This window comes from Plecotus auritus (assembly GCF_963455305.1).
Source record: "Plecotus auritus genome assembly, chromosome: 1".
NCBI lineage: Eukaryota > Metazoa > Chordata > Mammalia > Chiroptera > Vespertilionidae > Plecotus > Plecotus auritus.
In genome coordinates this window covers 5,177,426-5,194,384 of record NC_137770.1, presented here as the reverse complement: position 1 = coordinate 5,194,384, position 16,959 = coordinate 5,177,426, and positions in this window count along the sequence as shown.

The window sequence follows — 16,959 nt, the reverse complement described above, 5'->3', positions numbered from 1 at the left end:
AAACCCCCCAGGTGAAGACACTGAGCCCCCCAGGGGAGGGCCTATGAAACCCCCCAGGGGAGGGCCTATGAAACCCCCCAGGGGAGGGCTTATGAAACCCCCCAGGGGAGGGCCTATGAACCCCCCCAGGGGAGGGCCTATGAAACCGGGCGGCTAACTCGTCAGCCGGCAGGTGGTTGGGACATCACCCTTGGCGCTGACACTGCGGTGGGCTCGTGGGCTCCGTGCCCGCTCAGCACAACCAGGAAATGGGCGCCGGGTTCCTGAGCGGCACGCTCACAGGGCCACAGGCCCAGGGCCGCGGTGGGGACGGTGTAAATGCCCTCCCCCCTCCCCTGTGGCGTGCTGCCCGCGTCGCCAGCTTTGAAAAGCACGGGCCGTCCTTTGCTTCGTGCCCTGGCAGCCCCTGTGGCGGGCAGCCTGAGACCCCGGGCCCGCCTCCTCCTGGCGTGGTTCCCTCCCCTGGGGGATGGCGACTCCGCTGAGAAATATAACATGCCAAGGTGAGGGCATGGCACCCCCCGGTGACACCGCAAAGCACCGATCCCTGAGTTGCCACCCTCTCAGCCTCTGTCCAGGCCCAGGTTCCGGGAAAAGCAAGCCGCCAGGCTGTGAGGTCAGGGCTGGCTCTGCCCTCCTCGTAGACTTCCGTCTCCTCCCCGTGTCTTCACATCTCCCCTCTGCATGTCTTTGTCCCAATCTCTTCTTAGAATACAGCCATCACCCTGGCCGGTGTTGCTCAGTGGATAGAGTCCTCCGTGCCCGAGGACTGAAGGGTCCTGGGTTCGATTCCAGTCAAGGGCATGTATCTGGATTGCAGGTTCGATCCCTGGTCCTGGTTGGTGCGTGCGGGAGGCAACTAATTGCTGTGTCTCTCTCACATCAATGTTCCTCTCTCTCTGTCTCTCCCCCTCCCTTCCACTCTCTGTAAAACTCAATGGAAAAATATCCTTGGGTGAGGAGGAAGGAAGGAAGGAAGGGAGGGAGGTAGGGAGGGTAGCAAGCAATCAGCCCGCCCAGCATGGCTCAGTGGTTGAGCATCTATGAACCATGAGATCAAGGTTTGATTCACCGTCAGGACACATGCCCAGGTTGTGGGCTCCATCCCCAGTAGGGGGTGTGCAGGAGGCAGCAGATCAATGATTCTCAGCATTGATGTTTCCATCTCTCTCCCCTTCTCCCTTCCTCTCTGAAATCAATAAGAATATGTTTAAAGAAAAAAAAGGAAGACAGCAGTCATACTGGATTAGGGCCCACCTTCTTGTCCATAGTTGAACTTGATCACCTCTCTAAAGGCCCCCCTCAAATACAGACACAGGGTTAGGTGATCAGACACAAAGGAGAACATCATATAGGATTCTGTTTGTATGAAGTTCAAAAACCAAGTCAATCTCTGGCCACAAGAAGGCCTGCCTGGGTGGGACACAAAGGAGCAAGGGGCTGGGGAACTGTCCCGTCTGGATCTGGTCCATCAGTTCTGCAGATGTAGGTTACCCTCAAGACTTGCGCACTCCCCGAATATCAGTTATATCTCAAGGCATTTGTTTACATTGCTCTGGTATTGAGATTCCATTAGATATATTTGCAAGAGCAATGTGGCTGTCTTATTTTAAAACTAGAGACCTGGTGCACGAAATTCGTGCACTGGGGGGGGGGTGTGTCCCTCAGCCCAGCCTGCACCCTCTCCAATCTGGGACCCCTTGGCGGATGTTCGACCCCTGTGGGATTGGGCCTAAACCGGCAGTTGGACATCCCTCTCACAATCTGGGACTGCTGGCTCCCAACCGCTCACCTGCCTACCTGCCTGATTGTCCCTAACCTCTTCTGCCTGCCAGCCTGATCACCCCCTAACCACTCTCCTGTCAGCCTGATTGACACCTAACTGCTTCCCTGCTGGCCCGATTGCTCCCAACTGCCCTCCCCTGCAGGCCTGGTCACCCCCAACTGCCCTCCCTTGCCAGCCCAGGCACCCCTAACTGCCCTCTCCTGCCAACCTGGTCGCCCCTAACTGCCCTGCCCTGCTGGCCTGGTTGCCCCTAACTGCCCTCCCCTGCCAGCCTGGTGGCCCCTAACTGTCCTCCCCTGCAGGCCTGGTCCCCCCCAACTGCCCTCCCTCCCCTACAGGCCCAGTCATCCCCAACTGCCCTCCCCTGCCGGCCTGGTTGCCCCTAACTGCCCTCCCCTGCTGGCCTGGTGGCCCCTAACTGCCCTCCCCTGCCAGCCTGGTCACCCCCAACTGCCCTCCCCTGCTGGCCCAGTCGCCCCTAACTGCCTTCCCCTGCTGGCCATCTTGTGGCGGCCATTTTGTGACCACGTGGAGGCGGTCAATTTGCATATTACCTCTTTATTATATTGGATGTCAATGTTGCCTTACCCGGTTTGGCTCAGTGGATAGAGTGTTGACCTGCAGACTAAAGGGTCCCAGGTTCAATTTTGGTCAGGGCACATGCCCAGGTTGCAGGCTCGATCCCCAGTGGGGGGCGTGCAGGATGCAGCTGATTGATGATTCTCTCTCATCACTGATGTTTCTATCTCTCTCTCCCTCTTCTTTCCTCTCTGAAATTAATAAAATATATATATACATATTTAAAAATGTCAACGTTAGCCCTGGCCAGAGTGGCTCAGCTGGTTGGCACATCGAACCATACACCAAAGTGTTGCTGCTTTGATTCCTGGTCATAGCACATGCCCAGGTTGGGAGTTCGAGCCCCAGTCCAGGCATGCAACAGATGGATGCTTCTCTCTCACATTGATGTTTCTCTCTCTCTCTCTCTCTTAAAAAAAATCAATAAAAACATATTTTGAAAATTAATAAAGGTCAGTGTTAAAATTCTGGCAATATCCCAGAAATTACGTATGCCCTTAGCGACAATTTAAACTTACATTTTTAAAGTTGTATGCGCACATAAGAAAGTGCGAGACGGTTCACAGATTTCAAGTTGCTCAGCGAGGGCTTCAGCAGGAAGTCCGCATCTCCTCCACGCGTTTCCCTGGCGGCTTCTTGAGGTCACGGGTGCTGAGTGGGTCCGAAGGCTCTGCAGGGACCTGGCTCCTAAGTCACCGGCTCCAAGAGGCAGGGGAGGGGAAGGGACGTGCCCAGGACAGAACATCCTCGTCCCCCCACTAGGGGGCAGAGCCGGCTCAGGGGAGGAGGAGCTGCTGGTTGTGGAGCCTTCCAGTGCAAGGTGTGCAGACAGGACCTGCAACCGCCCAGAGCCTGCAGCAAAGCCTAGGTGGCGGGGGTCCCAAAGACCTGCTCTCCAAGGCTCTGCTTGGGGAGGGGTCCCCCTCCCAAGAGCTTTCTCTATGGCCATGGTTTCTGTTGCCCCATAGTGTCCAGGACACTCACTGTGAGACTGTGTCCCCCCACCATCCTGCACAGTCTCCGGGACCACGGAGACCCCCCTGGAGGTGGCCACACCCATCATCCTTGGCGGTCCGGCCCCGAGGTTGGCACGCCTGTCCCAGGATGTGGGGAGCTTGTGGACTTTGGGGGACCCTGGGCTGCATCAGCACCAGAGCACACAGGGAGATCTGGACCTCAAAGCCTGATCCCCACAATCAGGTGATCAGGGGTCAGGGGTCAGGGGTGAGTGATGTGGACAGGGGGCACGGAATGTATGTCAGCAGAACAGCTTCTTTTATATATATACTGGAGGCCCGGTGCACGAAATTCATATACGGGGGGAAAGGGGTGAGTGTGTCCCTCAGCCCAGCCTGCACCCTCTCCAATCTGGGACATCCCTCTCACAATCCCGGACTGCTGGCTCCCAACCGCTCACCAGCCTGCCTGCCTGATTGCCCCTAACCGCTTCTGCCTGCCAGCCTGATCACCCCTAACCACTCCCCTGCCAGCCTGATGGACGCCTAACTGCTCCCCTGCCATCCCGGTCACCCCCAACTGCCCTCCCCTGCTGACCTGGTCACCCCTAACTGCCCTCCCCTGCAGGCCTGATTGCCCCCAACTGCCCTCCCTTGCAGACCTGGTCACTCCCTACTGCCCTCCCCTGCTGGCCTGATTGCCCACAACTGCTTCCCCTGCTGGCCATCTTGTGTCCACATGGGGGCAGCCATCTTTGACCACATGGGAGTGGCCATCTTTGTGTGTTGGAGTGATGGTCAATTTGCATATTACCTCTTTATTATATAGGATTAGAGGCCTGGTGCCATGCACCAGTGGGGTCCCTTGGCCTGGCCTGCAAGGATCGGGCCGAAACCGGCTCTCTGACATCTCCTGAGGGGTCCTGGATTGTGAGAGGGCACAGGCCAGGCCACGCACCAGGCCTCTAGTATGCATATAGGATCTTTGGCTAATCTCTTCCTGCCCTCTCCCTTCCCCCCTCCCCCCTCCCCCATTCCCTGTGAGATTCATCAGTCTATTCTAGGTTTCCATGCCTGCGGTTTCTGCTCCTGCATTGACCGTCTGCCCCCTGGTGGTCAGTGCGCATCATAGCTACGGGTCAGCTGGTAGCTTAGACTTTTATATATATTTATATAGAATAAATACTTTTTAAAATATATTTTTATTGATTTCAGAGAGGAAGGGAGAGGGATAGAGAGATAGAAACATTAATGCTGAGAGAGAATCATTGATCGGCTGCCTCCTGTATGCCCCTTACTGGGGACTGAGCCCAAAACCTGGGCATGTGCCCTTGACTGGAATCAAACCTGGGACCCTTCCGTCCGCAGGCTGGTGCTCTATCCACTGAGCCAAATCGGGCAGGTCAGGACAGCTTCTCGTTAAAGCTAGTCTCAAGTCCACAGGCAGCTCACCCTGAGGAAGGATCTGGAACAATCCTTGGATTGCTTTGGAAGAATAAGAGTTCCCCTTTCTCCTGTTCTTCCAAATCCCACCCCCAAGTGGTGGGGCCTGGGTAACTGGGGAACACAGGGCGGGATGGGCAGATGCTGCGGGGAGCTGAGGCAGAGCCCCTTGCTGGGCTGGGGAGGACCAAGGACACAGAAGGTGGAGGTCAAGGTGACAAGACGGCCTGGGGACAGTTCCTACCCTTGAAGCTTCTGGCTCTGCCACCCCTGAGAAATGGGAGCCCCTCTGCTGGCCAAGCCCAACCCTGTGATCCCCGTGACTGCTTCCTGGGCAAACGCCCACGTGGATGCGTGGCTGCCCCCGCATGGACTCCTCCTCTGGGTGGCTCTGCCCAAACCAAGACCAGCTGCTCATAGCCGGACAAGACCAGGCAGTGAGGGCGATGGGATTTCCTGCCTGTCCTGGGGTCCACAGCACCCCCCTCCTCTTCTGGCTCTGCCCTGCAAAGCTCCAGGCTAGGCTCCGGCTTTTTGGGGACGGAAGAGGCGTCCTGTCCTCCCCTCCCCTCGCCCTTCCCTTCCCCCTTCCTCTCCTCCCCCAGCCCCTCGTCTTGGACCTTGACTAAACTCCTGTGGAATACCTTACGGAATACCTTGTGGAAGGATTGGCCAATCATGGTGGAAGGAGGCCCAGCCATGCCTTTGGGGGCTGATCCCTCCTCCTGCCTCATCACACAACCAATATGCCCTTGTTAGGAGTCCCATTTTTAAGTAAAATCCTAGGCATCCTTTCCTCTGTTATATAGACTTAAAAAAAAAAAGTTTTCTAGTTCCAAAGCACTTCATTGGAGAAAATGTCCAAACGAAATAAGATCCTATATAATAAAAGGCTAATATGCAAATCGACCGAAGGGTGGAACGACCGGTCGCTATGATGTGCACTGACCACCAGGGGGCAGACGCTCAATGTAGGAGCTGCCCCCTGGTGGTCAGCATGCTCCCACAGGGGGAGCCCACTCAGCCAGAAGCCCTGAGCCAGGCTCACGGCTGGCGAGTGCAGCGGTGGTGGCGGGAGCCTCTCCAGCCTCTGCAGCAGCGCTAAGGATGTCCGACTGCCGGCTTAGGCCCGCTCCCCACGGGAAGCAGGCCTAAGCTGGCAGTCGGACATCCCCTGAGGGCTCCTGGACTGCAAGAGAGCGCAGGCTGGGCTGACGGAACCCCTTGAGTGTACAAATTTCATGCACCGGGCCTCTAGTATCAAAATAAGACATTTAAAATTACTCACAGCCGAAACCGGTGTGGCTCAGTGGATAGAGCGTCGGCCTGCGGACTGAAGGGTCCCGGGTTCGATTCCGGTCAAGGGCATGTAACTTGGTTGCGGGCACATCCCCAGTGGGAGGTGTGCAAGAGGCAACTGATCGATGTTTCTCTCTCATCGATGTTTCTAACTCTCTATCCCTCTTCCTTCCTCTCTGTAAAAAAAAAATCAATAAAAATATATTAAAAAAAAATTACTCATAGCCGAAACCGGTTTGGCTCAGTGGATAGAGCGTCGGCCTGCGGACTGAAGGGTCCCGGGTTCGATTCGGGTCAAGGGCATGTACCTTGGTTGCGGGCACATCCCCAGTGGGAGGTGTGCAGGAGGCAACTGATGGATGTTTCTAGCTCTCTATCCCTCTCCCTTCCTCTCTGTAAAATATCAATAAAATATATATTTTTTTTAAAAAAAGAGTAGTTTGTACTACTCTTAAAAAAATAATAATAAATAAAATTACTCATAATTCCAACACTCAACTACTACAGACATGGGTGAGTCTTAAATGCCTTTCCCCATCCTGTTTGTACAAAATACTGTTTTCTTTTTAAAAACATGAACAAAGAGTCATCCCCGCCCCCCCATTCTCAGTATTCCGTGAGCACCCCTCCCTCTCGGCCCCTCCAGTCCTCTCGGCCCCTCGGGGCGCAGGCCGTGCTAGCATTTGGGGCAAACACATACATATTCCTGGAGCAACCCTGCTCTACACTGTCCTGCAGACCCGCACGTCTCCTTTCCCACCCTGTCACCGACGTCCCCGCACTGACCAGGACCCGCCCCTCTGGACCGGCCACTTGCCCTGTGCGTGAGAGTGTTTGCCTCCTTCTTGGCTGGAAGCCTGGGGACTTTCCAGTTTTCCCTCAATGGGAATCCTTGTAGAGAGGAGACAGAGGTCTGCCCTTTTCTTTCTGACACGTGCGTTTCCTGAGAGCAGAACTGTTACCTCGGAGATCTGGTTTAAGGCGCGTCAAGATTCTTAGCCTCTTCACTCCCATCAGAGGTCTAGCGGAGGCAGCCCGTGTCCTGCCTGTTCGGGAACTCTCCAGGTGCGTGACCGTGTCGGAATCCGGAAATGTCATTCCGGGACCCTCGCTACCAGGGCGACAGCTCTCCGTGGGACCAGCAAGCAGAGGTCCAGGTTTCTGCCTGAAGTTCCTGCAAAAGCCATGGCAGGGAAGAGGGAAGCCTTCGAAACATGGCCGGCCCTTCTGTTTCAACAGCGGGCTTTGGGGGGTGTGGGATCTCACCGGTGTCCGACCGGTGGCGTCAGACTGGACCTGGGCTCAGCGACCTCAGTACCTGGGTTCTGGCTAGGAAAGAATTCAGAGCCAGGACTCCAACTGTAAGAGAGCATTTCTTTAGGAAACCACAGAGGTGGGGGGAGTGACCGCAGAAGCAATGGGCTCAGGAAGCAAGTTATAGAGGCAAAGAAAGGGCCCTTGGAGCCTCGGAGGGAGGGAGGGCCAGGTGATGCTCCTGGGGTTGGGGGGGGAGGGGGAGGCTGGGCGGGCTCCCCTTGGGAGTGCCCCTGGGAGCACTCCGGGTGTTTTTAAGGGTGGAAATCCTGGGGAGGTCCCTGGGGAGGGTTTCTTTTTCTTTCTTTTAATATGTTTTTATTGATTTTGAGAGAGAGAGAGAGAGATAGAAACATCAATGGGAGAGAAACATGGATCAGCTGCCTCCTACAGGCCCCCATTGGGCCCGCAACCCGGGCATGTGCCCTGACCGGGAATCGAACTGGAATCTAACCAGAGGCCCCTTGGTGCCTGAGTCAACGCTCATCCACTGAGCAACACGGGCCAGGAATCTTTCGATAGAACGTTCAACCGCTCTCCGGGTGTGCCCTTCAGGGCTGGGTCTCCACTCGGACGTCAGCGCCAGGGCAGGGCGCGCACGCCGTGCAGCGGGTCCTGAGGTCAGCTGTGACGCGGCTCCTCCGGTTTCGCTGCTTTTCGGGGCCTGGAGCTGAAACACCAGGGAGGCCTGGATGTTATCTCCAGGGAGGAACGGTCGGTCACTTCGGCACCTGGCCCCTGGTCCTTGCTCGGCTCATGTCTGTCTCCCTGCCCACCACATGGAACAAACGCGCGTGTCAGTGCGTTTAAAGAAGCAGCTTAGAGATGGGACACGTGCAGGAAGGTGCATACATTCGACACGTACCGTGTGGTGAACGTTCACATGGGCACATGCTCATGAAACTGTGATAAAGGCGGTGACCGTATCCATCACCACCTCAAGTTTGCGCGTGGCCCTTCGTAACCATTCCGTCTGGCCGTCCCCACTCACCCACCCCCAGCACCCTCTCACCCACCCCCACTCACCTGCCTCTCAGCGGCATCGGGTACCAAGGGCTAACGGCCAGGCTGGAGCCCACCAGGCCTCTCACCCACAGCTCCCGGCTGGGACTTGCACAGCCTGGGGCAGGCCCTCCGCCAGCATCACAGACCGGTGCGCCTGCCTCCCCTCCCAGGAGGAGCCTCAGCGATGCCCCACCACCCACACACAATGACGCAGGCGCCTGGCTGCTGACTCTTTTCAAACTGATTTCAGAGAGGAAGGGAGAGGTGGAGAGAGAGAGAGAGAAACATCCGTGATGGGAGAGAATCCCTGATCGGCTGCCTCCTGCACGCCCCCCCACTGGGATGGAGCCCACAACCCGGGCCTGTGCCCTGATGGGAAATCAAACCGGGACCTCCTCGTTCATAGGTCGACCCTCAACCCCTGAGCCCCGCCGGCCGGGCTGGCTGCTTGCGTTGAGTGCAGTGAAATATTGGAAAATCCCTAAGTGCCCGCCACGGCTGAACAACGGAGCGCCGTGCAGCCGTGAATGAGGAGGGGGGAGCGCTGTGTGTTCCAAAGCGGAAACTCTCTGAGAGGACACGCATGTGCACACAGCGGAGGGTGGGGTGCGGGCAGCTTCCCTAGTGGGCGGCATTCATGAGGGCCGTGACCCTGGCCCTGCCTCTCTTATCGCCCCCCCCCCCCCCCCCCCGCCTCGCCCGGAGGGGGCCGGGCGCGCGCCCACTCACTGGCAGTTGGTGGCGGTGTTAAGCCTCTTTCCCTTTGCTTTCACGTTGGGCTTGTTCTGCTTTTCTCCTTGTGTCTCCACGTAGAGCAGCGGTTCCCAACCTCCCTGACGCCGCGGCCCTCGAATACAGTTCCTCACGAGGTGGGGACCCCCAGCCATAACATGATCTTTGTTGCTACTTCATCGCTGTAATTTGGCTGCTGTTATGAATCGTCATGTAAATATCTGTGTTTCCCGACGGTCTTTGGCTCTACAGCAGCAGTCGCGACCCACAGGTTGAGAACCGCTAGCAGGGTCGCCTGAGACCATCGGAAAACACAGATATTTACATGACGATTCATAACAGTAGCCAAATTACAGCGATGAAGTAGCAACAAAGATCATTTTATGGCTCGGGGTCCCCACCACGTGAGGAACTGTATTCAAGGGCTGCGGCATTAGGAAGGTTGAGAAGCTCTGGAGCAGAGGATCATCACAGGTGGGCACCGCGGCCCGCTCCAGGGGCGTGCCTGCCCGGCGGCGGAAGCCACACTCCGCACGCCAGCTTGTCGGGAATGGCTGTGCCAGCCTCGTCCTCGCCTGCCTGGTGACCTCAGGCCGCACCTGGGCAGGTGCTTTGAAGCCCCAGCCGCGTGGCTGTGTGCCAACCGCTTATACACCTGCTGTGCCCGCGGGACCCAGGGAGGCGCCTGCGTTTGTGCCTGGTAAAGCACACGCAGCATACAATGTCCCTCTTAACCCAGGCTTTTTAGATACAGTTCAGCGATACCTCAAGGACATTAAGCGCAGATGATGTTAAGTGCATTCGCATTGCTGTGCAGGCATCACACACTCCACCCCAGCAGTGCCTTTCAGCTTGGTAAACGGAAACGTTAAATAACTGCCCACCCTCCCCTCCCCATCCCCTGGCCGCCACCATTGCCCTTCCTTTTCTTCTTTAAATATATTTTTTATTGATGTCAGAGAGGAAGGGAGAGGGAGAGAGAGATGGAAACATCAATGATGAGAGAGAATCACTGATCGGCTGCCTCCTGCACGCCCCACACTGGGGATTGAGCCCGCGACTCGGACACGTGCCCTGACCGGGAATTGATCCGTGACCTCCCGGTTCATAGGCCGACATTCAACCACGGAGCCACACCGGCCAAGCCTGCGCTGTCTGTCTCTATGGCTTTGACAACTCCAAGTGCTTCGTCTGAGGAGGGTCGTGTCACAGCTGGCTTTTTGTGGTAGCATCGGTCAGGACTTCCTTCTTTTTTTATTGATTGACTGATTGACTGGATTGAGAGAGACACAGAGAGAAACATGGATTTGTCGTTCCACTTCTTTGTGCATTCATTTGTTGATCTTGCACGTGCCCTGACCAGGGATCAAACCTGCAACCTTGGCGTGGCCTCTGACCCAGCAGACCCAGTGGGGCTCACATTACCCGGGGCCAGCATCCACGGGGGGGAGCGGGGGGGGAATCACAGCGCAGCCCCAGAACTGGGCACGGGCCTCTGCTCCCCTCCGCGGGACCTTTCCTTCAGAGGCACTGCTTCTGGCTTTCACCGGGGACTTGGAGACTGACAGTCCACCATGGGACACGGTGACCGTGGGCCGGAGCTGGCCGCGGTGAGCTCGGTGTGGTGAGACCGCCTAGACGGGGGTGGTGTGAGCAGCGGCACTGCATCCTCACGTGGGAACGTGGGAGCGCCCGCACCGGCAGGCCCCGGGCCCCGCGATTTGCAGAGAAGGGAGGCTCTCAGGCCCCATCGGCACCAGCTCCTGGTGCTCCTTCGCTCCCCGCAGGCCGTGCCTCCGGCTCATGGGGTGTCAGGCAAGAAAAGCTCCCCAAGTGGGCACACGGAGCCCCTGATATGCTAGTTGCCCTGAGAGTGGACAGCCTGGCAGCGCCATCAGAGGCGACCCCGAAGGACGGGGATGGAGAGACACCCCTGGGGCAGAGCGGGGCAGTGCGTGCCGCTACCCACTGTGTCCTGAGGTGCAGGTCTGTGTTGATATTTTTATAATATATATTTATTGATTTCAGAGGGGAAAGGAGAGGGAGGGAGACACAGAAACATCAGTGATGACAGAGAATCAGGGATCGGCTGCCTCCTGCACGCTCCCCACCGGGGCTCGCCCTGACCGGGAATCGAACCGTGACCTCCTGGTTCACAGGTCGACGCTCAACCACTGAGCCCCGCGGCCCGCCATCTGTGCTGATTTAGCAGCTGCTGACTTTGGGCTGGATGGTCAGGGACTTGGGAAAACCAGAATCGTGGGTTTGGTGACAAGAAAACCTGGGGGAGACGTGCGCAGCTGGCCTCTCAGTGGGCACATGCCTGTGTGTGCCAGGTGAGTCTATCGGAAGCAGCTCTCACCAACCCAGGGGAAGGCGCAGCCGCTGCGGGTTTGCCAGGGCTCCCGTCACGGAGGGCCCAGGCCCGGACCGAACATCTCAGCGGGAGAGGCTCGGAACCAGGGCTCGCATGGCTGAGGGCGGGCGCCTTCTGAGGGCCGGGCTTCTCACCTCGCCCCTGGGTTCTCTGGAGATCCTTGGTGCGCCTGGGCTCCTGGGAGCGTCACCCCAGTCTCCGCTCCATCTTCACCTGCATCCTTCCCAGGTGAGCGCGTCTCCAAATGGCTCTCTGAGGGCCGGCAGTCATCGCTCCTCCGGCCCCGCCCCCGTGGTCTGGTGGCGACCCCAGCTCCACAGGAGGTCACATCCTGGGCGCGGGGCTGCAGGACTTCAATGTGAATTTTTGGGGACACCATCGGACCCATAACAGAGTCTTTCCCCAGCCCCCCAGGGCTTCCACCACGGACCCACGACACAGCAGCGATGGGGACAGGGAGGGGGGCTACCTGTGGGCGCACAAGCACGCGCTTTCTCTTACCAGCTGCTCTGGCCTCGCCAAGGGTCTGATCTGCTCGGCCGGGTCTTAGCTGGGGGTGGCACACTCCCGGGAGCAGGGGGGTGACCTGGGCCTCTTCCGTCTCGCGGGGGCAGGGCCGCAGCCTCCCTGGAACGTGGATGTGGCTTCTCGTCCACCTGCTCCTGCTGGGACCAGGACTCCAGGCCCCCAGAATCCTTATCCACCACCAGGGACTCCCCACCACGTGGCTTCCGGCCGAGATTCATTTCGGCCCCCGGGCAATGCAGCCGAGGGCCCAGGGCCGGGAGTCCCTGCTCTCTCACTGCGTGCCCTGTCCCCGGGGAGGGACCCGGTGGCTGATGGCCGGAAGACAGCAGCCAGGAAGGGCAGGCCCTGCGTCCCAGGACCCGGTCCCCTGCCCAGGAAGGGCGGAGGGGCTGTGGGTGGGTCCTCCCCCTCTGACCTACAACTTTGACCTCTGCTAGTGTCAGGATCTCAGTCCCCGAGGGCAAAGGCTTGACGGGGACATGCAGTGTTTCATTGAATTGAAAGGTGGCACTGCCCCCTGACCACTTTGGGCTCTTATGCCCCGCGCCGGAAGACTAAGAAGGGATGCTCTTTCTGGAGAGTGGGCACTCCAGGGAAGTGGTGAGCGGAGGCCGGGGGTTCCCTGCAGCTCTGTGTGCGACATGCCGGGGGCGGGGGCGGGGGCGGGGTGTGAGGGGTCAAGGGGGGTCTGGGCCTGCTGTCCCTCGCCCCGGGGCAGAGCGCTGGTCAGTAGAGGGCGCTGGAGGGACAGGAAGAAGGGCTCCCAGGTATTTAGGGGCCTGCACCTGGGACCTTGCCCTGGAGCCGCTGCCCCACCGCCTCCTCAGGCGCCCGCTGCGCAGAGGACTCTGCAGCCTCCCTGCTGGCACGGCACCCCCTCCGAGGGCCTGAGCCCCAGGGCGGTTCGGGCTGCGGGGCTCGCAGTTGGCTCCCTCCTGGAGCTCTGCCTCAGCCCCGGGGCTCGAGTCCCCTCCATCCTGCAGCGGCCAATGCGGCTGTAAATGTTTCTTCTCGAATGTTCCCCACCCAGTGACTGCGTGGTTCCGGCTCTGGATTGGACCCCGAATGAGACGAAGCCGGAGAAAGGTGCTCAGCTTCGGAGGTGCGCGCTCGGACCCCTGGCTGGTTGGGGTCTTGTCCATGGCTCAGGGAATCGTTCTCCCTCCCCGCTGCCTGGAAGCTAACTCCTCTCCCTCCACATCACCCACAACAACATCTGTCCCCGGCAGCCCGCCCCCCCGCCCCCGCCAACGTGGTCGCCTGGCCTGCCCCGCCCCTTTCTCCATGCAGCAGCCAGGAGGATCTTTTTAAAATATACTAGTGGCCCGGAGCACAAAATTTGTGTAGGGGGTGGGGGGTGGTGTCCTTTAGCCCGCCTGCACCCTCTCCAATCTGGGACCCCTCGGGGGATGTCTGACTGCCGGTTTAGGCCCGATCCCTCTCACAATCTGAGACCACTGGCCCCTAACCACTCTGCCTGCTGGCCTGATCACCCCTAAATGCCCCCCCTCTGCCAGCCTGATCGACCCCAACTGCCCCCCCCCCCCCCGCCAGCCTGATCGACCCTAACCACCTCTGCCTCAGCCCCACCACCATGGCTTTTTCCGAAAGGATGTCCGGAAGGTCTCCTGGAAGGTATCCCGGTCTAATTAGCATATTACCCTTTTATTAGTATAGCTATTTCTATTGATTTCCGAGAGGAAGGGAGAGGGAGAGGGAGAGAGAGAGAAATATCAATGATGAGAGAGAATCACTGATCAGCTGCCTCTGCACGCCCCCTACTGGGGATCAAGCCTGCAACCCGGGCATGTGCCCTGACCTGGATTGAACCCTGACCTCCTGGTTCATAGGTCAACGCTCAACCACTGAGCCTCGCTGGCCGGGCCAGGAGGGTCTTTCCAAGGATCACATGTCTTATCAGTCCCTGATTACCTCTTGGAACCCCTCCGGTGCTTTCTTCCTTTACAGCTGAAGTGAACCCCAACTCCCGCCCCAACTAAGGCCCCAGGAGCCCTGGCCCCTTCTGTGGGCTCTACTCGCTCCCTGCCTTCACCCACCCCTGCCTGAGCACTCTCTCTCTCTCCCCTCCCCCCCCCAAAAAAAGCAGGAGCTCTTCCCAGTCCTCCTGGCCTTCGCCCAGGTGGTTCCCTCCTCTGCACTGTTCCTTTCAGTCGGGGGTCCCCTCCCCAGCGAGCACTCCCGGGCCACGCTGCCCCCTTAACTCTGCCTCCCCCACCCACCACCCCTGCACTTGGACCCCAACTGTTCATCTACTCACTCCATTTGGGGCAGGAGCTCCAGGAATGTCAGCCCTGCAGGAGGGCTGGGCCTCCTTCCCCACTGCTCCTCCCCCTGGATGGGGCCGGAGGACCCCTCAACACTTGTCCCACTGCACTGTGGCCCCCCCCCCAGCCCCCGCCTTCACAGGAGGGCCAGGCCAGGGCTCTGTGCAGGAGAGCAGGGGCCTGGAGCCCCGCCCAGGCTCTCCCCTCCCTGCGCCCATGACTCACGCCTCCTCTGCGGGGAAGTTACTGAGGTGGAACCTGGGGGTGGTCCGAAATGGTGATTAGGGTGAGACCTCAAGCCCTTCCCCCACCCCACCCTGGTGGCAGGAGCAACAGGAACGCCACCTATGTCCCCTTTCTCACCGCCCCAGCGTGGTGGGTGGGCCCCTGAGAGTCACCTGCCGTCCCTCCCAGTCCCCGCCCCAGTGCTCCAGGCCTCAGGCCCCCAGCCCGCCAGGGCAGCAAGGCTGGGGGGCTGGCACTTTCGGGTTTAAATTCACTCTCGGAGTCCCTACACATTTGCCCCCATTTAAAATGAGGCAGCCCGGCCGGCCTGGCTCAGTGGTTGAGCATCGACCTATGAACCAGGAAGTCTCGGGTTCGATTCCAGGTCAGGGCACATGCCCGGGTTGCAGGCTCGATCCCCAGTGTGGGGCATGCAGGAGGCAGCTGATCCATGATTCTTTCTCATCATTGATGTTGCTATCTTTCTCTCCCTCTCCCTTCCTCTCTGAAATCAATAAAAATATTTAACAATAAATAAATAAAATAGGCCCTAGCCGGTTTGACTCAGTGGATAGAGCGTCGGCCTGGGGACTGAAGGGTCCCGGGTTCGATTCCGGTCAAGGGCATGTACCTTGGTTGCGGGCACATCCCCAGTAGGGGGCGTGCAGGAGGCAGCTGATCGATGCTTCTCTCTCATCGATGTTTCCATCTCTCTATCCCTCTCCCTTCCTCTCTGTAAAAAATCAATAAAATATATTAAAAAAATAAAAATAAAATAAAAGGTTGAGGCAGCCCTGGCTGGTTTGGCTCAGTGGATAGAGTGTCAGCACAAGGACTGAAGGGTCTCGGGTTCGATTTCCGTCAAGGGCACCTGCCTCGGTTTGCAGGTTCCCCGGCCCTGGTCAGAGCTTGTGCAGAGGCAACCAATGGATATGTCTCTCTCATCTCGGTGTTTCTGTCTCTCCCTCTCCCTTCCACTCTAAAAAAAATCAATGGAAAAATATCTTGGGTGGGGATTAACCAAAAAAAAAAAAAAGTCGAGATAAGAAACCTGTAAGAATTTTTGTGCGTTTATTTGAGCCGAACATGCCAGAAACCGATCATTGTCTCACTAATAGAAAGGTGTGGACAAGGAACCTGGAAGTCTGGTCAATCTTGAAGCTCTGAAAGGTCAGAGCCAACCACTCCCTGTCTAATTGAGACAATGGTAGCTGAAGCAACTTCCCCACCAAATAATCAGATAATCCGCCTGTTACTGGAATTGCCTGCCTACAGGCCATGGGTGTGTCCCAAACCTGAATAAAAGGGATGGCAAGGCCAGAGCAAAGCGTAGTCCTCCCACCAGAGGTGGACTCCCGCCTGGCCCCCATTTCCCAGATTAATATTTTTCTAGTCTCTTTTCATTTGTGTGCGGCCTCCTCCAGAACCCGAACCCTGAACCGGAACCCTGAACCACGCGGGACGTGAAAGGGGTTCCCACACGAACTGACAATTGCCAGGAAGCAAACTCCACGGACTGAGCAGATGCTCCGGAGAACGGCAGCTGTGTCACACATCGGACTCAAGGGGAGGCAGGAGGGTTCCCGAGACCCGTGGTGGTAGATGAGGGAGGTGGGAGAAAGCACAGGGGAACCTCTGGGATTGGATAAAAAGTAAAACAGGGTAGACACACCATCGGCAGGGACAGGACAGCTAACGTCCCCAGCCCGTGGAGGTGGGATTCAGGGAACGAGATGACCCGAGGCGTCTGTGGTCCCTGCGCCGGGGGAGGGTGTGCCGGAGGAAGAGATGCTGTGACATTCCTAAGGCATGTTATCTTAGAGGCCACAGTCCAGGCAAGGGACACACTGACCTTTGCCAGGAGATGCTGGCCGAGGACATGACGACCAGCCGCAACCCGTTTGTAGTCAGGAAGTTTAGTTCCAGGTCATCCTGTGTGGTTGCTGTGGGTCTCTGGGTTTGTAAGGCTGCCACTGAGCTTGCCAGGTTTAATATGTGGCTCCGATCTGGCTGGCGTGGCTCACTGGTTGAGCATCGCCCCATGAACCAGGAGGTCAATGGTTCGATTCCCGGTCAGAGCACATGCCCAGGTTGTAGGCTTGATCCCCAGTGTGGGGCGTGCAGGAGGCAGCCAATCCATGATTCTCTCTCATCATGGATGTTTCTCTCTCTCCCTCTCCCTCTCCCTTCCCCTCTGACATCAATAAAAATAGATTTTTTTAAAAAAATGTGGTTCCGTTTCTCACCACAAAAACGTCCCCCTGGTCCTGGCTCTCCCCATTCTGTGTCCCAGCGGTACCATTAGGGTCATTGAGCCTCCCCCCCACCGCCCCCACTCGGTGTCCACTGGGAGGCGAGGTGGGGAGATCGAGGGCAGGGACTGCAGCCCCTAGGGGCTCCAACAGCCCAGGACCATGCACAGGTGCCATG